Source organism: Halichoerus grypus, chromosome 6 (assembly GCF_964656455.1).
Source record: "Halichoerus grypus chromosome 6, mHalGry1.hap1.1, whole genome shotgun sequence".
Taxonomy (NCBI): domain Eukaryota; kingdom Metazoa; phylum Chordata; class Mammalia; order Carnivora; family Phocidae; genus Halichoerus; species Halichoerus grypus.
In genome coordinates, this window is record NC_135717.1 from 99,360,530 (window position 1) to 99,388,510 (window position 27,981).

Below are 27,981 nucleotides of genomic sequence, written 5' to 3' on the forward strand. Positions count from 1 at the left end.
TGTAATAACACTAATATTATAGGAGTCCCAGAAGAAGGAGAGAGAAAGGGGAGGAGAAAATTTACTTGAAGAAACAATAGCTGAAAACTTCCCTAATCTGGGAACAGAAACAGATATCCAGATCCAGTAGGCACAGAGAACCCCCAACAAAATCAATAAAAGCAGATCCACACCAAGACATATTATAGTTAAAATGGCAAAATATAGTGATAAAGAAAAGCTTTTAAAAGCACAAGACAGACGAAGACAGCTACAGACAAGGGAAACCCCATAAGGTTATCAGGGGATTTTTTCAGCAGAAACTTGGCAAGCCAGAAGGGAGTGGCATGATATATTCAAAGTGCTGAATGGGAAAAATCTGCAGCCAAGAATACTCTATCCAGCCAGACTATCATTCAGAATAGGAGAGATACAGAGTTTCCCAGACAAAACCTAAAGGAGTTCATGATCACTAAACCAGCCCTGCAAGAAATATTAAAGGGGACTCTGTGTGGAAAGGAAAGACCAAAAGTGACAGTATGAAGGTAGGAAACACAAAAGCAGTAAAAATGAGTGTTTTTGCAAAATATCAGTCAAGGAACTCACAAAATAATAGGATGCAAAATATGAACCCATATACCTAATACATGGGGAGAAGAATAAAGAATGGGTTTCAACTTAAGTGATTATCAACTTTTAGATATAGAGTGCTATATGCAGAAGATATTATATACAAACCTAAAGGTAATCACAAATCAAAACTACTAATAAATATGCCAAAAATAAAGAGAAAGGAATCCAAATATATCACTGAAGAAAAACAGCAAACCATGAAAGAGAGAAAGACAAGAAAATGTCAGAGAAAAACTTCAGAGACAACCACAAAACAGGTAATAAAATAGCAATAAATACATAGCTATCAATAATTACTTTGAATGTAAATGGACTAAATGCTCCAATCAAAAGACATAGGGTGATGGAATGGATAAAAAAAACAAGACTCATCCATATACTGCCTATAAGAGACTCATTTTAGACCAAAAGACACCTGCAGATTGAAAGTGAGGGGATAGAGAAACACTTATCATACAGATGGATGTCAAAAGAAAGCCAGAGTAGCAATACTTATATTGGGCAAAATAAGCTTTAAAGCAAAGACTGTGACAAGAGACAAAGAAGGACACTGTAGAGTCATAAAAGAGAAAACCTAACAATAAGATATAACAATTGTAAATATTTATGCACCCAACATGGGAGCACCTAAATACATAAGATAGTAACAAACACAAAGGAACTAACTGATAATAATACAATAATAGTAGGGGACTTTAACACCCCATGTACATCAATGGAAACATCATCTAAACAGAAAATCAACAAGGAAACAGCAGCTTTGAATGACACACTGGACCTGATGGATTTAACAGATATATTCAGAACATTCCATCCTAAAACAGCAGAATACACGTTCTTTGCAAGTGCACATGGGACATTCTCCAGAATAGATCACATATTAGGCCTAAAACAAGCCTCAACAAATTCAAGAAGATCAAAGTCATACCATGCATCTTTTCTGACCAAAATGCTTGAAACTATATGTCAACCACAAGAAAGAATCCAGAAAGACCACAAATACATGGAGGTTAAATAATATGCTACTAAACAATGGATGGCTCAACCTGGAAATAAAAGAAGAAATTTTAAAAATACATGGAAACAAATGAAAATGAAAACACAATGGTCCAAAACCTTTGGAATGCAGAAAAAGCAGTTCTACAAGGGAAGTTTATAGCAATACAAGCCTACCTCAAGAAGCAAGAAATATCTCAAATAAACAACCTAACTTTACATCTAAAGGAACTAGAACAAGAACAACAAATGAAGCCTAAAGTCAGCAGGAGGAAGAAAATAATAAAGACTAGAGCAGAAATAAATGATATAGAAACTAAAAAACAATAGAATAGATCAATGAAACCAGGAACTGGTTCTCTGAAAAGATCAATAAAATTGATAAACCTCTAGCCAGAATTAACATATACACAAAATCAGAAAGGAGAAATAATAACCAACACCAGAGAAATACAATTTTAAGAGAATATTATGAAAAACTATATGCCAACAAACTGAACAACCTAGAAGAAATGGATAAATTCCTAGAAACATATAACCTACCAAGAGTAAAACAGTAAGAAATGGAAAATTTGAACAGATTGATTACCAGCAAAGAAATTGATTCAGTAATCAAAAAAATCACAACAAACAAAAGCCCAGGACAAGATGGCTTCACAGGCAAATTCTACAAAACATTTAAAGAAGAGTTAATACTTATTCTTCTTGAACTATTCCAAAATACAGAAAAAAAAGGAAAACATCCAAATTCATTCTATGAGGCCAGGATTACCCTGATACCAAAACCAGATAAAGATACCACATACACACACACACACACACAAACTACAGCCAATATTTCTGATGAACACAGATGCAAAAATCCTCAACAATACACTAGCAAACCAAATTCAATAATACATTAAAAAAATCATTCACCACAATCAAGTAGGATTATTACTGGGTTGAAAGGGTGGTTTGATATTTGCAAATCAATCAGTGTGTTACATCACATTATAAGAAAAAGGATAAGAACCATATGATCATTTCAATAGACACAGAAAAAGCATTTGACAAAGTACAACAGCCATTCATGATAAAAAACCCTCAACAAAGTAGGTTTAGAGGGACTATACCTCAACATAGTAAAGGCCATATATGAAAAAATCACAGCTAACATCATCCTTAAAGGGGTAAAACTCAGAACTTTTCCCCTAAGGTCAAGAACAAGACAAGGATGTCCACTCTCAACACTTTTATTCAACATAGTAATGGAAGTCCTAGCCACAGCATTCAGACAACAACAAAAAAAGTAAAAGGCATCCAAATCGTCAAGGAAGAAGTAAAACTTTCACTATTTGCAGATGACATGATACTCTATATAGAAAACCTGAAAAAACTCCACCAAAAAACCTGCTAGAACTGATAAATGAATCCAGTGAGGGGATAGAGAAAGGATACAAAATCAATGTGCAGATATCTGTTGCATTTCTATACACTAATAATGAAGCAGCGGAAAGAGAAATTAAGAAAATTATCCCATTTACAACTGTACCAAAAATAATTAGATACCTAGGAATAAACCTAAACCAAAGGAGTGAAAGACCTATACTTTGAAAACTGTAAAACACTGATGAAAGAAACTGAAGATGACACAAAGAAATGGAAAGACATTCCATGCTCATGGATTGGAAGAACAATATTGTTAAAATGTCTATACAACCCAAAGCAATCTACACATTTAATGCAATCCTTATCAAAACACCAACAGCATTTTTCACAGAAGTAGAACAAACAATCTTAAAATTTATATGGAACCACAAAAGACTCTGAATAGCCAGAGCAACCTTGAAAAAGAAAAGCAAAGCTGGAGGCATCACAATTCTGGATGTCAAGTTATATTACCAAGCTGTGGTCATCAAAACAGTATGGTACTGGTATGAAAATAAACACATAGATCAATAGAACAGAATAGAAAATCCAGAAATAGAAAATCCAGAAAACCCACAACTATATGGTCAATTAATCTTTGACAAAGCAGGAAAAAATATCCAATGGGAAAAAGACATCTCTGCAACAAATGGTGTAGGGAAAACTGGACAGCAACATGCAGAAGAAAGAAACTGGACATTTCTTACATCATACACAAAAATAAACTCGAAATGGATTAAAGAACTAAATGTGAGACCTGAAACCATCAAAATCCTAGAAGAGAGCACAGGCAGTAACTTCTCTGACATGGCCATAGCAACTTTTTTCTAGATAGGTCCCAAGGCAAGGAAAACAAAAGGAAAAATGAACTATTGGGACTACATCAAAATAAAAAGTTCTTGCATAGCAAATGAAACAATCAATAGAACTAAAAGGCAACTTACGGAATAGAAGATATTTGCAAATGACATATCCAATAAAGGGTTAGTATCCAAAATATATAAAGAACTTACAAAACTCAATACTGAAAAAAAAATTATAATCCAATTAAAAAATGGGCAGAAGACATCAACAAACAGTTCTCCAAAAAACACACCCAGATGGCCAACAGACACATGAAAAGATGCTCATGATCACTTACCATCAGGGAAATATAAGTCGAAACTATAATGCCATATCACCTCACACCTGTCAGAATGGCTAAAATCTATAATACAAGAAACAACAGGTGTTGGCGAGGATGTAGAGAGAAAGGAACTGCACTTGCACTGCTGGTGGGAATGTAAACTGGTGCAGCCACTGTGGAAAACAGTATGGAGGTTCCTCAAAAAGTTAAAAATAGAACTACTCTAAGATCCAGCAATCACACTATTGGGTTTTTACCCACAGGATACAAAAACACTAATTTAAAGGGTTACATGTACCCTGATGTTTATAGCAACATTATTTACAATAGCCAAGATATGGAAGCAGATTATGTGTCCCTCGACTGATGAATGGATAAAGAGTTGGTATATACATAAAATGGAATATTATTCAGCCATAAAGAAGAATGAAATCTTTCCATTTGTAAGGATGTGGATGGAGTTAGAGAAATAAGTCAGCCAGAGAAAGACAAATACCATATGATTTCACTCACATGTGGAATTTAAGAAACAAAACAAAGGAGCATAGGGGAAAAAAAAAGAGAGCGACAAACCAAGAAACAGATTCTTAATTACAGAGAACAAAGTGATGGTTACCAGAGGGGAGGTGATCAGGGGGGTGGGTGAAATAGGTGATGGAGATTAAGGAGTGCATTTGTCATGATGAGACAGACGATGTATGGAATTGTTGAATCATTATATTGTACACATGAAACTAATATAAGACGACATGTTAACTGGAATTAAAATAAAAACTTCTAAAAAAGAATGAAAAACAAACAAAAATTCATTGAATTGCACACTCAAGATTTGTGGCTTTCATTCTATATTTTTTATCTAAAAAAATGAAAACAAGCATAAACTTTAATTAGTAGGTTTGCTTTTTTTTCAGTAGTATAAGTTAGCCATTCTGAGGCTACCTGCTATGTTCTATGCTTGAGCAAAATTCTAGGGTTTTGAAAATAATGGGAGCCAGGTCTCTCACTGTCGAAGATTGGGTAACAAATACAGAAAGAAAGAAAACTAAAACTGTGTTGTCCAGTATGGTAGGTATCAGTCACATGTGGCTTTTGAACCCTTAAAATATGGGCTAGCCCAAATTAAGGATATGCTGTCAAGGTTAAATACACACTAGATTAGGAAGTGTTAGTACAAAAAATGTAAAATATCTTATTAATAACTTTTTATGTTGATTATATGTTGATATGGTAAAATTTGATATATTGGGTTAAATAGTACATTATTAAAATCAATTTCAATTGTTTCTTTTTACTTTTATAACATAGCAACTGGAAAGTTTATGGTTCCATATGTGGCTCATATTTGTATCCACTGGACAGTGCTGAAATACATTGTAGCCTGTGGTGCTGGACTGGAATTGGAGCTATCATATTCTAATATGTAAACTCAGAGTTCTATCTATCTATTTTTTCTTCTCTAAAATGGCCTGGAAACAATGATATACCAGTAGCAATAAGCATACCTAGCACCTAAATCTTGGTACCATTCTCCATTAAAAGGAAATAGAGTTGCTTGGAGAAATGGCTAATTTCAGGGCTGGGGCAGAGAAATTACAGGATGAGCCTGGAACATCTTATTTCACAAGAAAGTAAAGGATTGCTATAAAAATGATGGGCTATATCAAAATGACACAAAAGAATCACTGGGGCTCCCAGTAGCCAAATCTAGGATAATCTGAACATCAATAAAAATGATGATAGCAATGGATTATAGCCTATTGAATAAGAATTCATGAGTCCATATCCATTATATATACATACATACATACATATATACATACATACATACATACTTCCTTATAGTAGAATGCCAACTAATAAATATAGAAAAAATATGATGGAAGTAGAAAATTATCAATGGATAATAAAACCAGTGGGTAAAATTTTGATGAGAAACAGCATTATTTACCTATTAATTATAAAGGGGAAGATTTCTTTAGTTTAGAAGAGTAATTTAATAACTTTGCAATTGAAAAAAATTATCACAATAAACTCAAAACTAATTATGTAATCTTGCTGCGTTGGTGTTTTTAAACAGCCCTGAGAGGATTCAACCTTCCCTTCCTACTCCCAATTCAATGAAGGAAAATTTGCTTCCCCCTAAGTTTGGTTTTTGAACGACCATTAGAATCATCTGAATTTTTTTTTTTTTTTTATGAAATCTTTGTAAGATATAGGGGCAGAAAGCCTTCACGTCTGGAGGCACATGGCACTAGTGGGTACAATTAAAAATCATTTACAAAACTAATTAGCAAATCTGGTCAGGAAGCAAATAAGAAAGAGTAATAAAGGAAGTGACAGTCATTTTTCATAGTTCTACTTGTTATTTTCATGCTTTATAATGATATCATTTTAAGTAGTGTCAAAAATCTTTTGTAAACCTTGCACTGATACTTCCTAAAATACTTCATGTAATTTTAAAAACCATAATATATCATGAAAGTAAAAAATTTTATAAGAATTGGGCAAAAATAAGAAATTACCTATAAAATTAGATATTCTATTCTTAAATAAACTCAACAATAGAAAAGTATAGTTTATTGCCCAGCTACACAACTTCCACATTAAAGAAGCAATACCATTACCCACACACATGTTGGAGTCAGAACAATTTAAATCAAGTGACAGAACAATTTAAATCAAGGAGTCAGTTAACTGTATGATTTTTGAGCCCCAAAATTTAAAACCCAATTATATGCCAATTGCTGTACAATTGAAAAAAAGAGGATCAAGTGAATTTATTCATTGATTTTTCTGTCTAATTGTTTTAAGATAACCTCTTTTCAAAAGATTTGAGTTGCTTACAGAGGGCATATAGAATATGTTATTCAAAATGGAATATAAAAACTTTCCATGTTAGAGCCGTGGCAGGTTTGGATGTGAAGAGGAAGTTGCCTGCTTTCCAGAGTTTTCTGAAAAAGCAAAAGAATGTTCATGGAATTGAAAACCAAAAATCTAGTAGTTGACTCCAAGGGAGCTTAAAAAAGACAAAAGCTTCTTAATGAAAGGGTTAAGTGCTATCATAAAGATTGCAGGTAGGAATGCGAGAATAAAATTTGAATAAATAAGATGGAAAGAAAAACTGGCAGAGACTAGGAATCTTTGAACTTCAAATTAACATTTGTCTTTAGGATCAAAAGAATCCCAAATCCTTCACTGTCCAAAACTTCTTGGCCTTCACTGAAACACTTCATAAGGACTGTGAAGTAATATATTTCACAGATTCCCTAGCCCTTAGAAGACCAAGAAAAAAGTCGTCCTGATCTTTTGGTAAACATGGATCATCTGCCATAAAAACATAATCATCAGATTTACTTATCAAAGCTTTCAGAGTTGCAAATATTTTACTGAGTTCTTTACAGTGTATTTGCGGCATGTATTAAAGAGGAGATACTACATTGCTTGTGTGTGGGTGCAGGGTGAATGTTTGAAAAGACCAGTCCTGCTCTTTAGTTTCTTTTTTCCTTTCTGAGGGTGTACAAATGTTGATTTGAGCTATTTGCCAATGGAACAACTAATGGACATAGGTATATAGAAAATGTGTGTGGAAAATAGCAAGATTGGCTATAGAAGATTTTACTTTTCAGTAAAATCAACTGAAGGTATCTACAGCGACTATTTAAAAAATACAGTTATCTTTTCTTTTAATTTTAACACAGTTTAAAACATTACAAAAGAAAAAGAAAATTCAGACCAAGTTGGAAAAGGAAATAATGTAAACATGCCAACTCTGAGCACTGTCAGAGTTGCCACGATCATTTCAAATCTGTGTTGAGCATCCTGGCAGCCAGGACAATGAGCACACAAAATTATAAAGCTTTGTTATTGGAATAAGGAAATATCCTAGTTTCTCAGAAAAGGGAAGGCTTTCCTTGATTTAAAATTAGAAAAATATTTCTCATGTGAAGAAATAATACATACTATAGTATAGTATAGACTATCTTCAATTGGATTTCTATTGCTACTATCAAATGATTGTCTATGGCATTTAACACTAAAGTATTGCTCGGTGAAGGCAGTCCTAGGAGGGTTAAGGAAAGTTCACTAAGCATCCAGCCTTCCTGTGCTCTAGGAATAACACATTACACTCTCTAAGGTACATCTAAGTGAATATATTTTTCCACTTGATTATATCACATCATATAAACATAGTCAATGGAATGAAAATTCATTGATTAGTTTGTTGCATGAACATAGACACAAAAGCTCTGAAAGTTGGAGAGATTTTAAAGATCTCTTAGTCCAATAATAAATTAGAGCAGCTAATGTCATAAAAGTCATCTCTGATAATCAGTATAAGAACTTGGCTGGCACACCATAATGGACAGTGGGATCATTCTCTCACAAGTCCATCTGCTCCGCTGTTGGAGACAGCTCTTTTTTATATAATGCTGAAAACTCCTGGACTGTAGTTTCTACCATCTTTTAAAGTCTGTTCTCCAGATCAACAGAACAAACCCTTCAAACACCAGAAGACACTTTTGATTTGCCACTTCTGCCTCAACTTCCCTAAGCTAAACTTCTTCAGTTTATGCTATTTGTCCATTTGAAATGATGATACTACTACTTAAAAGTCATGTAACACTTTAAACTTTTTTCAGTGCTTTGTATACATGATCTCATTTTGCCTTTATAATACATCTCTGAATGCTGTACAACAGGTATTTCACATATGAGAAGATCAGCTTGCTCAAAGATTGTATCACTGGTTTATGCCAGAATATAGACTAGAAGCTTGATCTCTTCACTTTCTTCCTATCTCTGAATTTAAATGAGCATTTACATAGACTGAACACTCACTAACCACAGTAAATATTTAGGACAAAAAAATTTTGAAGGCATTTTACTAATATTAAGAAAATAATTAGGAAGATACATTTATGGTAATTAATACTTAAAAAGTTACAAAATTTTTCCAAGTGGCAAGAATTTTGTATCGGTCTTTAGAATTTCAAGAAGGTATGTTAAGCATTTCTCTTCTGTTTCCAGCTAAAAATTTTGACCAACTATAGGTTTGAGTTCAGGTTAAATTTTCTGATCATTTCAACTGTAAGAAAATATACCAATATAAACCCCCTGGTTTGCCAAAAAGAAGTAGAATTCTTAGAGTAATTTTAAAAATGTGTGAAGGTTCAGATACTGTTTTCCTGCTGGTTTTCCAATATTCATCCTCATCCACTCATATTTGTTGAGTTCCTGGGCATCTGCTGGTTCCTCCTCTGGGATCTCAGCAAGGAATGTCAGAATTCAAACATTTTTCCTTAAACAGCAACAATAAAAACTCACTGCATACATAAAACTTCACCTGTTGGGATAAAATCCTTGAGGCCTCCTAACTGAATAGAAGGCCTCAGAACTGAATTTAAATACACGGAAGCAGCAGTTGTTAATGGTACATAATTAAAGTATCAGCTTTAAAATGTGCCTCCAATGGCCTTTCAACAAAGTCCGATTTGAAGAACCTTCACTGTGCCAAGGAGGTGCTCTGCTGAGCCCGAGTACATTGACATATGGAGGGCTCTCCATGAGGGACACCTTGGCCGTTATCTGCTATAGATGGAAGTGTGTACTGACGACAGAACTTGGAGTGCAATCTAACATTGTTGTGACGGGGCAGAAGCAGAACTAGGGAGGCTCTCCACCTCTGTGGGAACTGGAGCACCAGCCTTTGATGATGTGATGAGCTGGGACTCGGCGGCAGGCTAGACTACTGGAAATATTAGGCTGACTACATGGTCGGTTTGAGTAGAATGAGCCTGCTTTTTAGTTTCTTATTTCCTTTCTGAATGTCAAGTTGAGCCATTTACCCAAGGGACAAACTAATGGACATAAGTATATTGAAAACAAAAACCAGTAATTATGCCCTCTGGCTAAAAAATGGTCACAGTCAAAGAGGAGCAGACTGGGAAGCCATGAACAAAATTGAGACCAACCAGCCTCTCCTTGAGGTATCGATCCAGCCACCAGCCAGGCCCAATTCCAATTGTTTAGTCTTGCAGGCAATGGCCAGTTGTTGAGCACCAGTGATTTAAGCTACCATGTTACTGGTGGCTCCTTCACCTTGCATCTTGCTAGAATTCTTAGTAAAGAATAGCATTCCCTACTCCCCAGTCCCTGGTGTGTTTTCTTTCTGGAAGCAACAGAATCATTGGCAGGAAGCAGGCTTTCTAAAGTGAAACAGTCTACTTTTAACCTAGGTTCTCCCACCCTTTAGGATGAGGCTATGCCTGGCTTTTGATGTCTTCTTGTATTTAGAGAGACCTCAGCTGATATAACATTCCTGGCCCCTTCACTCCTTTACCACTCTGCCTCAGGGAATGAGGAGCAAATTATTTGGTAGATTTCAGAAGAGTAAGTAGGGTTTGCAGAGCTCAACCGCTGGCATGCTCTCCTTCCTTGCACATATTCATGTCTTTTCTTCTGCGCTGGAAGTTTTAAAAGGGGCGGACCCCACAGGAGGAAACGTGTCCATCTGGCCTGGACTAATGGATAAGTCTGCCTATTTCTGAGATGCAGTGTCAGGAATCCCACAGTTGCTGCACTGCTAAGCCACATTATCCCTTCCAGCCTTAATCAGTAGTAAGTATGGTATTCTGATCTCCGTTTGTCCTATTCTTTGTCTATCTTGTAAGTGGCTTACAACTCAGAACCACTTTTTAACTGTGTTGACTTTGGAAAAGTTATTTAACTATAGTTGTCATTATCCACTCATGTTTGTCAAGTTTTTGAGCATCTTCTGGTTCCTCTTTTGGATGTCACCATTATTTTATTAACCTGGCAGGACTGTGAATGTAAAGTGCCTAGCACAGGGCTTTGCATTCAATTAAAGTTTGCCTTCCCTTGCTATTATTTTAATTTTAATTTAGTCATCCCCACATTTTTTAAATTCCATCTTCCTTTTAACTTTCTCCAATAATCTTCTATCTCTCCTATCTTCAACACTTTCTTATTAAATCTTTCTGTTGCCCTAAATCAACCTAAATTTTGTTCTTAAAATATAATCCCAGGACCAGAAGCATCAGCATCTTCTGGAAATTTGTTGGAAATGGAAACTCTCAGGCCCCAACTCAGACTTACTGAATCAGAAACTCTGGGGGTGGAGCCCAGCAATTTGTGCTTTAACAAGCTGTCCAGGTGATTCTGAGGCACATTCAAGTTTAAGAGCCAGATGCCTATATCATTCTGTTTCTGTTCAGTTCTATGACTTGTCTCTGCCTAGTTACTTTTCTTTTTGTGCTTTAGTCTCCTTTGTAATTACCAACCATTTTGTTTGGTTATCATTATCAATTGTTTCATGCCTGAAAGCCCCCATCGCCATCCAAAAAGGGAAACAAAAGTTAATGATTTTCCCCTTAAGTGATTTAAAATTAGAATCTACAAGTCTCATATTTTTTTCCACTCCTAATTATTATATCTGATTTATTGAAAAGCCAGGCAACTCAGTATGCTTTAATTTAGTTTACCAGGTGTTCATTTTCACAGCCATTGTAAAACATAAAACCACTCACAAATCTGTAAATCTTTGCTCTGTGTTTTGTTTTTAATAGGTAAACAGAAAAATCTCATATCACAGGAAACTACAGGTAGCACTGAAAAAAAAATTGGTTTTCACAGTACTGGTTTCCCAACAACTTGAAAAGCACCAGGCAATTCAATTATCCTAAAATTGCCATCCAATTTGTTTCTCTGTGGGAGAGCTAGTATTTTTATTTCATGAAGACCAGGAAATTATCTGCTTTTTGGAATATGTGAGTCTTTTCCTTCCTATTTTTGCTGAATCTCTGAAAGAATATTTAGGGGCAGCAGGGATGGGGGAAGGGTTGGGACTGGGGGAAAGGGAAGAGGTAAAATGGGAGCTGACAAAAAAGGTGTTTTTCATTTCAAATAACCCCAAAATATCACAATTTGTTAAATATACTTTGAAATTATCCTTTGGCAAATTTAACCTAATGCTTAGGTCCTTCAAATAATTGATTGGTTTGGGTAATTATTAATTTCCCTCCCACCAGTCCTCAAATGCTTATGCAATTAGTTTTCAATCAACAAAATTTGTAGGCATGCATGATTTTATAATAAATTAGTATTAATGTGTAACATTTTGAGGAAATGTCATTCTCCTGCCATTCATTATGAGGCATTTTTGGGGAAGCAAGTCATTCACTTAAACTGTAATGAAAAGCACTTAGTATTTATTAGTGTGTAGGAGGCTTGTTCTCAAGGGAGTATTTCACAGCTATTATTCATTCAATCTTAGTTCCCTGGGAGGGAGGGAAAGGGAGCCTTGTGAGCCAAAGTCAATGAGTTGAGTCATTGTTCAGCTCCATTCCAAAGGACTACTCTGTTTCAGCCCCAGGTTCAAGTTAAGATTCTTTGGCTCAGGATTTTCTTTGTGATCTAGTCCCATTGGCAACAGCTCGGACATCACTTGTCTGTTCTCTGATCACCTTCCTGGGAGGGCCCTGAGATGTACCCATGGAACAAGAAAACTTCATAAGGAACAAGGGACTTCCTAGGTAAAACAGACATTCTTAGAGTTCCACCTTCAGATTTCTTCTGAGATCCCCACAGTACCCATGGCCAGATGTTCTTATTTTCAACACTCCAAGATCTTAAATTTGGTGGTGGTGATGATAGTGGTCCTCCTTTCTGATTTTATCTTCATTGATTTCTCTCTTTTGTACTACCTTCTTCTTATAGAAAGGGCACTTTGGTCTTATTTGTCTCAAGTCTTTTTTCTATTCCTAGCCCATCAAGTTCCTTCTGGTTTCCTTTGCTCTACCAACCAGTCTGAACTGCAAGACAAATTATTTCAACACTGTCTTTTTTAACACTCATTCCACCCCTTAACTCTTCTTGAGTCTTCCACATTAATACCAGTCCCTGATCGTCTCAACTTTCTTTTCCATCTCCGTATCTAAGCTGCCAAACTCGGGAAAGATTACAAAACCATATCAAGTAGTTTTTCTCAGCAGTCCTTTCAAACCCTCCAGTGGACTTTGTACAGCTTCATGCAAGACATTATTCGTGTCTCCTCCTGAAATGCCTCATCACAATCCCATCTCCCTTATTCTTTGAAGGTGATCTTACCACTTGTCATGACACCCATTTCTGCCTCCCCCCTTCAAATTTTGTGCTTCCACTCTTTTCTTTCTTCTTTACTGCTTCAGAGGGAGTTTTGCCTTTTTTCTCTTCAACTCTGTCATCAGTCCCACCTTTCCCTGTTCCTCTTCCTGACATTGCCTTTGCTCAGCTCTGTCCCTCAGTCTCCTCTTTTCACCTTTCTCCTGGATGCTTCTGTTAGGCCTACAAACACTCTCAGTACTTTCCTATGAATAACAATGAACAAGCAAGCAAACAAAAGTCAACTTTCCTTGGTTTTACAATCCCTTCAGATTGTTATCTTCTTGGTTTCCTTTCTAGGGTAAATCTGTTCACTCCTGGATCTCCTGAAAACTGGTGAATGCCACATTGTTTCATCAAAGTTGCTCTCAGAGGCCACCAATGACTTCTAATCACCAAATCCAATGAACTATTTTATTATTCAGTTTACCTTATTCATTCTGACATGTCTGTTCTTACCAACTCATCTTGAACTCACTCCATTGCTTGGCTTCCAGGAGACACACCATGCCCTAACTGTGCCTTCCTTGCTTCTGTCAAGGATTGATTTCTTCCTCTCCCAACTTGTCAAAAGTGATCTTCCACGAGGTGCTTTCTCTAGACCTCTTTAATCTCTTCCTTGACTTCATCAACTCCCACATTTTAAACTGTTGCTTCTTGTGGATCATTCCAAAATCTAAATTCCAACTGCCACTGGACATTTCTACCTTGGATCTTTTAGAGAAAGGGTTGGAAACTTTCCATAAAGGATAGATAGTAAATATGTCAGCCTCTGCAGGCCATACGGTGTCAGCTATGATTACTAAACTCTGCTGTTGTAGTGTGAAAGCAGCTACAACACATAAATGAGTATGACTCTGTTTCAATAAAATTTTATTTATGGACACTGATATTTGAATTTCATATAATGTTAATGTTTTACAAAATATTAGTCTTTGGATTTAAAAAAATTAAAAGTGGAAAAGTCATTCTCCGCTCTTAAGAAGACAGGCAGCAGGCTGGATTTGGCCCGCTGGCTGTAATTTGCTGACCTCTGTTTTAGATGCATTCCCATAGTCACACGTTCCTCAGCCATTTACTACTCCTTCCCATTGTGATAGTGTTTCCTCTTTAAGCATGTCTTTATTTTTATTTTAAAATAAAGAGTTTTATGCCGTGTAATATCCTGCAGGTACAGACTTCCTTTAGAGTGGGCTTGGGGAAAACAAGTATGGATACAGCACTCTTATTTCAGAAAAGGAAGTTGAGGCCCAGCTTGGATTGTCAGAGAGTTAAGGAGTACTAAAGCCACCATTAGAACTCAGTTCTCCAGACTTTCTGGACCAAGCCTCTACATAAATTGTCACACAGCAGTCAATTGCCTATAATGTGTGGTTTATATCTTTCAATACAGAAAGAAGTCAAGGCTCTTTTCAGATCTATGATCTATACTATACCGCACCCTGCCCCTCCATAAGCATGTTTTTTTTTTTTTTTTTTTGGTCAGTCTGATGGCTCATTATGATGCTTTTACCTAGATTAGTCAGGCAGCCAGGAACTGGTGGAAGAAAGGCAACAATGTTTACTAAAGCAAAGTTCCACAGATGTCAGTGTAAGGTTGAAGTAGAAAACTTCATAAGTGTAATGAAGATCTAGATAACAACTACCATTATTTTGGTACCGGCAGAGAGAATTAAAGCTCAGTATTGTATTTTTTTTAAAAAATGCATTTGCTATTAGAAAGAGAGAATGGACGATGTTCCTATAGCTAATGCCTATTTTATCATCTTCCATGTATTTTCTCAGAACTCACTTGGGGTTCTGAGTACTACTAAGAATATTATAATATTCATTTAGTTTTTATGAGTTTTATGAGATCATAAATTATGCTGTAATCTCTTTTCTACCTCTTCAATTTTAGGATTGAGAGAAATGAATTCACCCTTATGTCATTCAAACGCCACGTTTGTTTTTTTAGCCATAGGCTAATTTCGCACTATTTATTTTAACTTTCATATTTTCTATTATTCTGTTAATATCTATTCTGATAGAAGAACTTTACCAAAAAAAACCTAAATTATAAATACGATTTTGCTTTGTGAGGAAAACAAGGCAAACCAACAAATACACAAACAAAAATACTCAGCAAAGAAGCACCATTAAGTATAATACCAAATATGGGTATAAAAAAAACAAACCATGAACAGGTGTATGTGATTCTACCCTCAGTCCAATTCATACTTTTTTTTTTGGAAATTTGATGATATTAACCTTGCTTTATGCTTTTTTTCATTATGGTATTATAGGGTGACCCCTGAAGAATCTTGTTTCTTAGGAGTACATATGATCATAAGCAGAATTTAGCCCTAATTAAAATGGGATTATCATAGGATACCAAAGAAATGTGCTCCTGAAATGGGTATTCTTTTACTTATTTTCCTTTAATAGATATAATGAAGGTCAGAACATATTACCCCTTTCAAATGACTAGTTTCTGGAAAATATATCTGCCTTTGGTAAACAGATTTTTATGTGTGAATGGGAGATTAAATTTAGCCTTATTAATTTCTTAATGTATAGAGAAACTATCAGAATCAGAGGAAAACAACTGAAAATGTCAAGAGCTTTGTTTTCTGAAGAAAATTACTTCTTGCTTATATAGTTTGATTATTCTCTACATTGAGGTAAAATACTTTACAACAGACATCTTGTAAAATAATTTCTGTAGTAGTATTATAGAGTAGGCTAAAGCTACTGTAAGAAAGAAAACCCCCAAATTCAGTGGTTCAAAGAACAATGAAGTTTATTTGTCTCCCAGTTAACAGTGCAAGATAAGCATTCCAGCTTGGTGGGCAACTCTGCTCCAGTCAGCCGTTGGACGCCCAGGCAGGGAGCAGCTCTGCCATCAGCTGTTGGCTTGCAGGGCTCCGGGTGTCGCCATTCCAGCTGGCTAAATAGGGGACAGCCAGGGAGTCTCCAGCCAGGGATATCCTCTGAAGCAGATAAAGTAGAATTTCCTTACATCACTTGTACTCATATTCCACTGGCAAGTATCCAGTCACACAGCCACACGGCACTACAGGGGAGACTGGGAAATATGGTCTGTCCATGTACACAGAAGAAAGGAAGAACAGAAGCAGCAGGCAACTGCATTCTCCATATACTGATTGTTCAAAATTATAAAACACCAATAACGTACACTGCAAGGCCTCCAGAATGTTATACAAACACAAAAGAATATAACAAACACGTTATTTTTTTCTATTATGAGAATATTCAACAAGGTAAAAACTAAGGCAGGTCTCTTTGATTTTATGTTACCACATCAAAAAGATTTTTGTTATCAAACACACAGAGGAAATACCCAACTTAAAATAAATCTTGTTCTAAAAGCTGGGAATTCATTTTCTCATAGAAACAATGTTCTAAAAATGGCCAGGTTCCAAAGTTATTTCAAAAGGGCTCACTTACCTCCTGTGGTCTATCTGCAATGAAAAGTAGTGGAAGACAATACTGTCCCGTAGCTCTCAAAATGGAACTATTAGCTAGAAATAATTTTTAAAAATATTTTTAATAAGGAAATTATGTTTAAGTAGAGAAGGATATGGTAGAGAGTAGGAAATGGGAAATGAATACTTTCATGAAAAGCCAAGGGGAACTTTCAAAAGCATTCTGGCACTGGCTCTTTAGGTTGATTTTTCCTCCTTCAAGGTTTATCACAAGCAAAATGAATGGTGCTTATCAGCCATGCATTACAGCTAGATTTTGGGGAACAAAATGGAAGAGAGAAAATACTAAACACAGATGTGGGGGAGAGGGTTCTGTAAAATAATCAGGGAAGGGAGGAAAAGTCCCCCGTGCTCCTGTCTCTACCTCAACAAGTATATATCAAGAAAGATAAGCAGAGGGAAAGACAAAGTTGAGGGAGGGAAGAGAAATGAAGACTGACATATGCAGGATCTCTCAGGGGGAAGGATGAGAACAACTGGGGATTGAGTTTTCTCTGGTCCGACCACTAGGAATTTACTTACTGCAGAGAAGGTCTCAGGTTCAGAGAGGCAGCGTACAAGCGACTACGTGTAAAGAAAGAATGTTCATAGGCTGAGAGGAATTTAAGGAGTAATTGACTTCTATTTCATTTTTCTTTAATTGGCACAAGGAAAGTTCGTGATTTAAAATTAAAAAAAAGAAAAACCTATCAAAATGCAAATCAGAAGAATCTTCATGGCAGAAAAGACACATCTAAACAGGGTCCCTACAAATATACCCAGTATAAGCCTCTTCCCACCTTTCCAGTACACATTTGTTTTTTCTAGCTGTTCTATTCCAGTACAACTTAATAGTTCCCCTACTGCTTATAACATGACTTCTGAAGATGCTTGATCTTAAGTAAAAAGGCAATTTCAGGCAGCCTGATCTGGGGGGTAAGTCCTGTATCTTAAATGCAGTGGACGGCTGTTCTCTGTGAGTCTGACTGCTCACAGCCCATTGATTGCAGAACTCACCAAGAGATACTGGTTTCTCTCACTTGACAACTGCACGTACTATAATCAGAAAGACATGACTTTGGGCTCCTCTAAAAAGCCCAAGCCTCGAATTGCTTTTGAAGCAGTATTTGGTCTAACAGTGGCACCAGCAACAATGAACCATCGCCATGGGCATCAAGAGCCCAGCCTTTAAAGCCTGAACACGGAATAAAGATTTCTTTAACTTCTGAAAATGAAAGCACACTTTGAAAATAAACAAATTCTCAAATTGGCTGCAAACTATTTAATCAAATGTTTTTTTGTGGTTTCAGAGAATATTAATACAATCCTAAACATGTTGGCACAATTTTGCTCACAAATTTCTCTTATTCCAGCTTGCTCCTGTGTTAACTATTTTGCAGAGAGATAAAAGTTGATGAAACAAGGGATAGAAATGATGTGAGGTTTCAATACAAATGTTTGTTTGTATTCTGTCTGGAGTCTTAACTTTGAGCCTAATTAGCTGCATTATCTTGAGCAGGTCCCTAGACATCTCTGGATTTGATTCCTCAACTGGAAATTGAAGGGATTGGATGAGATGAGCTCTAAAATCCCTTCCAGCTCGACAGGCTATAATTCAAATTTTTTCAGCTTCAGTTGTGCCATGACAGGGAACTTTATTGGCAGTCTTGAATTACTTAAAGATGGAGCATACTGCTTCATGCCTATGCAATACTGCCCTGAACAGATATCTCACAGCTGTTCTGCTTCCTCCTGCTAGAGGCTGCTTAGATGGGGGTGAGACTGTGAAGTTGTGCCCAGCTTTAAAGAGTTTTTGAAAAGCTGCCATGTGACTCTTAAGATTTTCCTATACAACCTGACTACCCAAAGCCAACTTTACGAAGCAACAAACAGGCATTCACAGTCAACACCAAGAAAAGCCTCCTCCTGCTCAGCCCCTGCCTTGCCACACAGAACTCTCATTCACAACAATATTGTCAAGTCTGGGCTCAGATTTTCAATAAAAGACTGATTTAAAAAAAGAAAAGCAATGACATTTCAGGGGCCTGGTTTTCCAGTATTTTCATGTGCAGTAATAAGTTCTGAGTGAGGATGTTTATCAGCAGGATGGACCAAAAACAAAACAAGTACAGGAAAAAACTTTTCTTTCTAATACCCACCTGGGGGCTAAGAACCGCAGCTGGTATTTGTCCTCATTTCTGAATCATCACCAGGCCATCAAGTTCCCTCTTCCCCACTCCTCACTGAGAGACTAGGTTTCTGATCTCACACCTGAGTCCTTGTCCCAACATAAGATATCATATAAAAGGGAGCACCTCACTGAAAGATCAGGCCTCCAACCCAAAACTTCTGGTTTCAGTAGAAAGATCAAGGATAATAGTGAACTTGAACTGCAGTCTATTCTAGGCCACACACAGTTAACCGTTCAACCACTCTATTTGGTAAATACTCATTACAGTCATCCCTTTTTACACATGCAGAAACTGAGACCCAAACACATTAAATAAATTGCGCCAAATCAGCACCACCATACTGACACTAATGCTAATGCACACACTTGTCAGTTTGCCTGGAGCCATCTCTAGTGCTCTGTTCTCTCACCTTCAAGAGGGGTTAGGATAGCCAGGAGGAAGAAGGGTTAAAACTAACAGCATTAAAGACTTCAATATATTTCATTCTCAAATATTCTATCCTTTTTATAACTTTCTATAACTGTCCTCACTCAGGCTCTCTGAAGAGAGCTCTGAAAAGTGCATTAATTTATCTAACAGAAAGACTCACTCGGGTGCCTCTTACATACATAGTAACTACTGAACTGGCTGGTGGAGAGTAGGTTTGAAAGTAGAGAAAAGAACTCCAAGATGTTGTCCATGCCCTAGGAGGATTATAACCCAGTACTGAAGCCTTTCAAACCTCTTCCAAACCTGTTACTTCCCAATGCATCTTCTTTTCTGCCTATATTAAATTAGGAAATCATTTACCTATAGTCTACTTTCTCTCAATCTTAGAAATGTGAATTTTAATCATTCATGTGATTTCTGCACTGTCTCTAAAATATATCCTAAGGATGTCCTTGAGCTCTCACAGTAAAATAATTATGTGCAAAATAGTTCTTCCTCCAAATCACCACTTCCTTTCCCAACTTCAGCCTACTAGAAAGACAGTAATTAAAATCACCTGCCTTTAATGACGATGCCATCGGGTCTCCCTTGGTTTCCTTTTTCTGCACAGCACCCAGGCATGGGTGTTGATTGCCAAGGTCTGGAATTTTAATTCCCATATTTCGTTTTGTCTTGCTTGTTTTGCTTTTTTTACCTTGATTTTTTTCCTAATAACCCCCTCATTTGCTCCTGTATAAAATGACCAGGCACGACTAGGAGCCCTTGCCTACAAAGACCCCCATAGTACAATCATGATTACTCTTTTATACAAGAGACGGGAGACTGACATGCTACTCCATCTTTGATTAATTTCTGACATTTGGGTTCTAGTACATAGTTTTTGTTTTAACCAACACTTCCTTAGGGAACATAAGGTGCTAAAATTAAAACACAAAACAAAAAAATGTCTCTGCCCTGAGGAGAAGAAAAAGATTTCCTTTTCCTGATTTACTCTCTGAAACTACCCAAAGCTGAATTGATTATCTACTTTCATCTAGAATCACTGGAATATTGTGCAGTTTTTCTTAAGTTTGACATGCTGTCATGACCCCTATTAGTAGATGGACTTCCCAGTTTTAAAGGCAACAAGTAACAGGAGGCTATTTCTTCTTAGGGTACCCACTCTTTGTTCATTTATTTGTTGTAAAGCTCTATTGGTTCATAGACCTCACAGAATAATGACTTTTTTGAAAACCAGTGCTCACCAATTAATATATAAATTGAATGCTAAGAGTGAAGTCACAGAATAAAATAAAAACTATATAATAGAATTATATTCACTTGATATTATGTTCCTGGTGCAAATCTATTTTAAAGCCTTACCTAAAAAATTTTTTCTGGATTTTTCAGTTGGATTTGGAACTGCTATTTGGGTCATTACTAGAAATGGAAGCAAGCCTATTCTGCCATGTCTCCTCTCTTTCAATGGCATCAATTATTTATGATTCACATATTCAGAATCTTAGATCTACATGTGACATTTTAGGTAGTTTTGTAAGCCCTTGGTATAAGAACAATGCAGTCCCACCTGGAAATGCAGCCCTCTTGAAATAAACACACATGGGGGATACACAGGGAACAGAAGAGGGAGAGGGTCCTCCCACTAGGCAGCCAGATCCGCCAGTCAATCCTGGGGTTCAAAAAATCACTGGCAGATCATACTTCCATCTTCCAGAGGTCCCGGAAAGCAAAAGGACTTGCCCAGGGTCACAAAGCTGATTTAAGCAGTAAGAACTAGCACTCACTGGGTCATCTCCTAGTATGGTCTGTTACCCAGTAAAAGATACACACGACCAGGAATGTCCTTTAAAATGCACATGGTTACCTTAGTCATGGTTGTCTGTGGGCTACTTTCCCGATTTCGTTGTATATCGACCTGGAAACTTACCAATCCTTCTAAAAAATAGTTTAACTTCTTTTGCTATGTGAACCGTCTATGATGAGGAGTCTTTGATACTGCTGGGCTAGCCCACTCCTCACCCCCCACCCATCACCCTCAGCACAGGTGAAAGGAACCTGCTTAACCCAGACCTCAATTTGTGATGCCACTGTGGTGATCTTTTCACTTTGAACTTGTGCCAATTCTACACTTCAGTCTCTCAGCTATTTTTGATTCTTGCCCTACTCTTTAACTACATACTGTACTGGTAAAGACTACAGATTTGGAGCCCCACTTCCTGGGTTTGAATCCCAGCTCTGCTACTATCTAACAATGAATCTTGGGTAATGTGCTTAATCTCTCTCTGCTTTGACTTCCTAATCTACAAAATGGGTCAAATAATAGTGCCTACCTGAAAAAGTTGTTGTATTAAAAAAGTTAATGTACGAGAAGCATTTAGAACAATGCCTTGCACAGAGTATATTGAAACAGAAAATTATAATTATTGGATTTGCCGGAAGTATCTTCCCACCTAAGAGCCTGCAGATAATAACAACAACACTTACATGACCAGGCACTGTGCCGAATGCTGTACGCACGCTATTCTAATTAATCAAAATAACTCTTTTTGTGCTACTACTATTACCTTCTCCTCTCTCACCCCTTATTTGTTTTGAGATAAGAAAACTAAGGTCTGAGACCCTGAATAATGTGCCCCTGGTCACCCAGGTAGTAAGAAGCAGGGTCAGGACTTGAACTATGATCTGTCTTGGCAACTTTCCAAATCTCTGAGAAAAGGGCCTTAGAGTTCTTTTAAAGTTCTTGTATTTAAATGTGTTGACTTTTCCCATACAAGTGAGGAAGACTGGGATCTCCAGAGGCAAGGGAAGGGGAAAATGTCTCTTGGAAAATGTCAGGCATGGGATGAGGATACATCAGTGTCCTAACCAGGCCCACCCCCTACCTCCCACTGTGCCACACAGCACTCACGTGGACTATACTGCCAGAGGCCACCCCCAACCCACTGCTTACTGGAGTACAATATTAGGGAATGTCGTTCTGATTGAAGCCATAGTGGTGGTATTTACAATTTCAATATCAGTAGTTCTTGAAATCGTTTATTTCTGCCCCAGCTTCAAGGTATAGGGAATGTCTCTTCCTTTCCCAGATTAGAAAAAAAAATTATGATTTTCCTCTCTTCCTTCAGAGCCTATAGTAGCCAGTATCTCGCCACTCCTGCCCCAGACCAACCTATTCTCAGTTGTCAACATTTCTTCCATTAGTCTTAAATGGTGTCTTCAGTGGAAGGTCTGGGGGTGAAGGGACAGGAGAGGGAAGAGAAGGAAAGTCCTTGAGTTTGCTAGAGGACAAGCATGCACTGCCTTGTCCCTGCTCCTGTAACAGCTGCCCACTCCTGTATCTCCTCTGGAGTTGCCTACCTTCTTTACTCTCACATTGCATCCCAGAGCCTTCACTGAGAACCTCCCAGAACAGCCTCTGGGTGCTCCCCTGAAATGCAAGTGAATCAACTACATGGCCTGTTTTTCCCAAAGACCCACCCATAGTACCCATGTTGGGTTTGGCTTATTGAGCTAAATCTAGGAAAGGGAAGAGCATGGGAAGGATTTTTACTCTATTCCCTCTCCCCACACCCACCAACATATTTAGCTGTCAAACTATTCAGAAATGTCAGAAAAGCTGAAGTTGGGGGCGCCTGGGTGGCTCAGTCGTTCAGCGTCTGCCTTCGGCTCGGGTCATGATCTCAGGGTCCTGAGATCGAGCCCCGCATCGGGCTCCCTGCTCAGCGGGAAGCCTGCTTCTCCCTCTCCCACTCCCCCTGCTTGTGTTCCCTCTCTCGCTGTGTCTCTCTCTGTCAAATAAATAAATAAAATCTTTAAAAAAAAAAAAGAAAAGCTGAAGTTGATTGTTACATAAGGAATGGTAGAAAAGCTGTTTGAAGAAAGATAAATAGGGCTCTGGAGGATGCCAAGGGAGACAGAAATGCTGGTGAGCAGCAACAGGATTGACAAAGGAAAGATAAGCAGGCAAGTATGTTTCTAGAACCAGTGGAAGAAAAGAAAGGGGGAGACTGGCAAGTTGGCCTCAGATATAAGCCTTAACCGAAGAGTCCCCTAGTGCCATTCTAGCTTCTCTGAATTGATCCTAAATTTTCCTAACATCCTTAGTTCCTTCCCTGCTGGGCACCTTGCCTCAGTCCCTGAAGCCACCACCAGCGACCACTGATTGGCACAAAGGGTAGGTTAGAGGAGAGGGAGAGTACATGCCAGAAAAGGAGATATGTTCTTTGCATCCCTAGTCGTACTCTGAAAGTACAACTTTAGAAACAAGGTCATACATGTTGTTTGGCCTCTGTAGTGCTTTTAGAGGTATGCTTCAGTTGTTATAGTATCATTAAGGGTTGTTCTGGGTCTGTAACCTATATATGACATGTAGTGGATGTTGCTGGTGCCCTGCGCAGATCCTCTTCTCAGACTGGTACCTGCTCCCCTAGCTGCCATGAGTGTTGGTTGCAAACTGTAGCTGCCCTCCTCTCAGAAAGTACCTTTGCCTTTGGGGGAACAAAAGGTGCCTTGCCTTGGGGGTTACCACCAACCCCCAGCCAATGAGTGACTGACAATGGGGGTGCAAAAGGCCAGCCTCCTTGACCCAAGGGACCAACTCTGTGGTGCAATTCCTGCTTTAGAATTCCCCACAGAATCAGGCTGAAGCAGTTCTTCTGCTGAGACCATGTCCTTACTTGGCTTTATTTATTCCCCACTGTACTATGCAACCTCCCCTCCCCTTCTCCTGAGGCATGCTCCCAATAAGTCACTTGCATCAGAATCCCTGTCTCAGGCTCCACTTCCAGGGAACCCTACCTCAGACACATGTTCACTCCATATGTTTATTAGAGGTCCTTTATTGTCACCAGAGTGATACATCTCTGGAAAAAAAACAACAATGAAACAAGGAGCAACTTAACAGGACCCTAAACCAAATTTGGACATACAACCCAACTTAATTTATAATATTCCTAGGCCTATACCTAATATCTGCTCTCTTGCAGACACTAACAGACCACATTCTATCAAATCCAAAATGAAGACTTATTTATTCATACTCTAACTTTTCTCACTACAGAACATGAATTAATATACATATTTTAAAAATTAGCTATGTAGCATTTATCATTAACCAATACATTTGTTGCAATTCTTAAAAATGTGGCTGGATGATTCTAAATTATTTTGTAATAATTATTCTTAATTATTTTAAATTTTTAAAAATTTAAATTTTAAATTTAAAAAAATATTTTTAATCACCTTCTCGGTTTTTTTTTTCCTCCCATGAACGATAAATTCTGCTATTGTGGTCCCTGATAAGCATGTTCTGGTTAATCCAGCAGTGTTATAAAACAGATAAAATTTCCAGCTTGCAATTAATAAACACATAATTAAATATATGTAGGCAAAGCAAAAGATAATTTAATCTTTCTGCTAGGATTCAGAAGTCATTTCAGGGTCATCACTATAAGCCTCAATTATAGTACTGCAGAAGTATAGGGAGATTGGTGAATAGCATTCAGGTTGGAAGAATGCCAAACAGACCAGATTTTACTTCACGTATTTACAAAAATGCAACTTCATAACACCAGGTACCACATTCACCGTTTTCCCCCAATATACTGATCCTAGTATAGCCTCTTTAAGAGTCCCCTATAATTAATCTCAGCTGATTAAATCCATTCTTCTAATCTATAATAAAAAAAATCAAGACTTTTTCATTTTCATGGGATTATCCTCTCAAAAAACTTCTACTGAAAGAGGACCCAATCATATTTTAAATCCTGTTTCTGAATATATTTGCAAGTATTCCTTTTGGTAGAGCCTGTTGCAGTTCCCATTTACAGTTTATGCTGTATTTTCATTCCATACTGTACTTTATTGTTTAACAAAACACATCACCCTCCGACCCCACCAAACTATTGGAGAGTCTTTTAAGGAGTAGTTTATGACTTGGTAGGTAATCTTTTTTTTTTTTTTTTTAAAGAAGAAACTATCATGACACTAAAAATTCCTACAGATACGAGAACTGTGCTCTGTTTCTAAAAAGCCCTTTTTTGTTTGTCAAATAAATCACAGTATTTATAGATCTTTATCTTGTTTCAGTATGCATACAAGATATTAAGAATGAGAAAGAATACCATATTTACTTGCTTTCCACCCACATCTACTGAAGAGAAGAGATGACTTTCTTCCTTTTCCTTCCAAATTTATCAGTAACAGTGACTAAATGAAGGCTTGGTAAGATAGGCTGAGTAACTCTAAATGACCCCATCTGTACAAATTTTAGCATATGACTTCAGGCTTCCAGGTAGTCTTGATGTCACAAGATTGTGGCTGTGACTCCATCTATCACAACTATATTCCAGGCGATAATAGTCTTGAGTCAGCCCTGCTAGCACCCCCACCCCCCACCACCACATACACAAATAAGGAGTCCCATACAACACCTCCCATCCACATATCATGGCCTATACTTAGTAGCCCCCATCTGCAAGGAAGGTTGTGAAATGAGACTTTTCGCTAGGCACAAAATCAGATTTCTGTTACTAAGAGAGAAGGGAAGGAAGGAAACGGGATAGGCAACTAGTATTACCTGCCTCATTTTCTTTTTTAGCATGTTTCCTCAGATGAACTATGAGTTCATAGAAGGATAATGTCATATTAATTTTTGTAATCTCAGAACCTAGCACAATACCATAGCTTATTGCTTTTTTTAAATGTTTATTAATTAAAGACAAGATCAAAGACAAGTATGACAGGTGAGTAAGTGACATTAGTTTGTTCCATTTATATTGTCACTCACTCGTTTGTTATTTCAACTAATATTAATTGAGCTCCCAGTCTGAGCCAGGTCCTGTATGAGGCATGGGGAATACAGTGATAAATACAACATAGTCCCTGGCGTTACGAAGCAGGTGGAGGTAAGGTTAGGGGAGGATGGGGGTGGCTCTAAAAGTAACAGGCAATTTCAAGGTTACATGGTAAGATAATGAGAAGTGGTCCTGAGCCACCGTTTGAGAGGGAATGAAGCTGTAAGTAGTCTGGGTGAAGCACAGAGTGGGGAAAGAAGTAGAGAAAAAGAAGGAAAGCTAGGAGGGCTAGGTAATAAAGAAACTTACAAGTTTTAGTCGTAAGTCCATAATTTATCCCTGCCAGCACACATACCTATTTGTTGTGAGAGAATGTTTGTTTCTCCCTTAGACTTCCTCATGAAAAAATTTCCCAACACTTTGCCCTTGATGGATCTGACCCACTGATAAGCTTCTTGGCTGGCCTAAACTGTAGTCACAACTGTGTTCCATGGACCTTATCCAAGCATGGAGCAACCGTCTTCCCAGCATCCCATCTTATAGGATGATGTTCCCTGGTGGACCAGTTTGGGAAATGTTGGTCTAGACGCATATTTCTCAAACTTGGCAATATGACTCCACTGGACACCATAAAAAAGAGTTGCCGGGGATTTCCAGAGAAAGGGACTGATCCCCAGAAACTGCAGATGTGAACCTGGTTTTCTTAGTGTGTTAACACCTTGGGTTTCAGTTCCATGAGTCACCAGAGGGATATAGGTTTAGCTGGACTAACCACACCACTTCAGCAATGTTACAGTCAAATAAGTTAACCCTATGACGATTTGACTAGTAATTAAAACACTGTCATCTCTTTCCACAAGTAATCCAAATCAGTTCAGTTTGTAACATAATATGGCTGAAATGTATCTACATCAATTCCTATTTTCTTTGCCTACCTTACAGAAAAAGACACCCCCCAACCTTGAAGCAGAGATCCCAAGAAGAGAAAAAGATTTGAAGATGATATACTATTGGCCTTAAAGATGGAGGAAGGGGCCACAAGCCAAGGAAAGCAGGTGGCATAGAAGCTAGAAAAAGCAAAGAAATGGATTCTCCCCTAGAGACTCCAGATGGGACACAGCCCACACCTTGATTTTAGAATTTCTGACCTCCAGAACTGTAAGATAACACATTCTTGGTTTTAGCTACCAAGTTTGTGGTAACTTTTTTTTACAGTTAGCAATGGTATAGTAATATATCTCTAGATGGTGTCTCCTACCCCCTCATTCCCACAGCTCTCCACATAAGTCTCTCTCTTGGGATTCTCCTCTTTTCTGAATCTACCCTCTCCAACTGTTTTCTTGAAAATCAAATCCGATTATGTCACAGGGCTTGAAATGCATGAATACTCACGGATTCTAGTTAGGTTACTTCTGGGAATATAATTAGAAACCAGAAATAAGGGTTGTTTACAAATCCTGTCAAGGACATTTGGTGTGATCTCAGGAAGGCTTAACAGATGTGACTACAGCTAAGAAAGCTTAAAACAAATTGCACTATACACTGAAGAAAGAATGCATTAACCACATGGGGTTGAGGCAGAGAAGAGATTTTTCTGCATTTATTCAGGACGGGACAGAGGTAAATCACTGACTTTGGCAGCCATCAGTAAGACACATTCTGGTTTGAAGGTGGGGATACTTCACCAGGTACCTGGATCCTCGTAAGTGCTTATCCTAAACAGAGGTCATGGTTATACTATCACAGTAAATTTCATCCTGATTTAAATGCTAGTCACACAAAAGCTGGTTGTCATG

At 37.6% G+C, this 27,981-nt stretch overlaps 1 protein-coding gene across 12 annotated transcripts in view; it reads right to left on the reverse strand.

Annotated features, from left to right (window-relative positions):
- The window catches only part of LMNTD1 (lamin tail domain containing 1), a 512,641-nt gene that overhangs the window by 482,604 nt on the left and 2,056 nt on the right, over nt 1–27,981 (reverse strand). The window contains exon 2 of one of the 12 annotated variants that reach the window (XR_004913434.2): nt 16,068–16,275. The exons of the other annotated variants lie outside the window; for them this stretch is intronic. The gene's annotated coding sequence lies outside the window, so the exon portion shown is untranslated. Of the gene's footprint in view, nt 1–16,067; nt 16,276–27,981 lie in introns of those variants that run through there. 12 annotated transcript variants of the gene reach the window in all.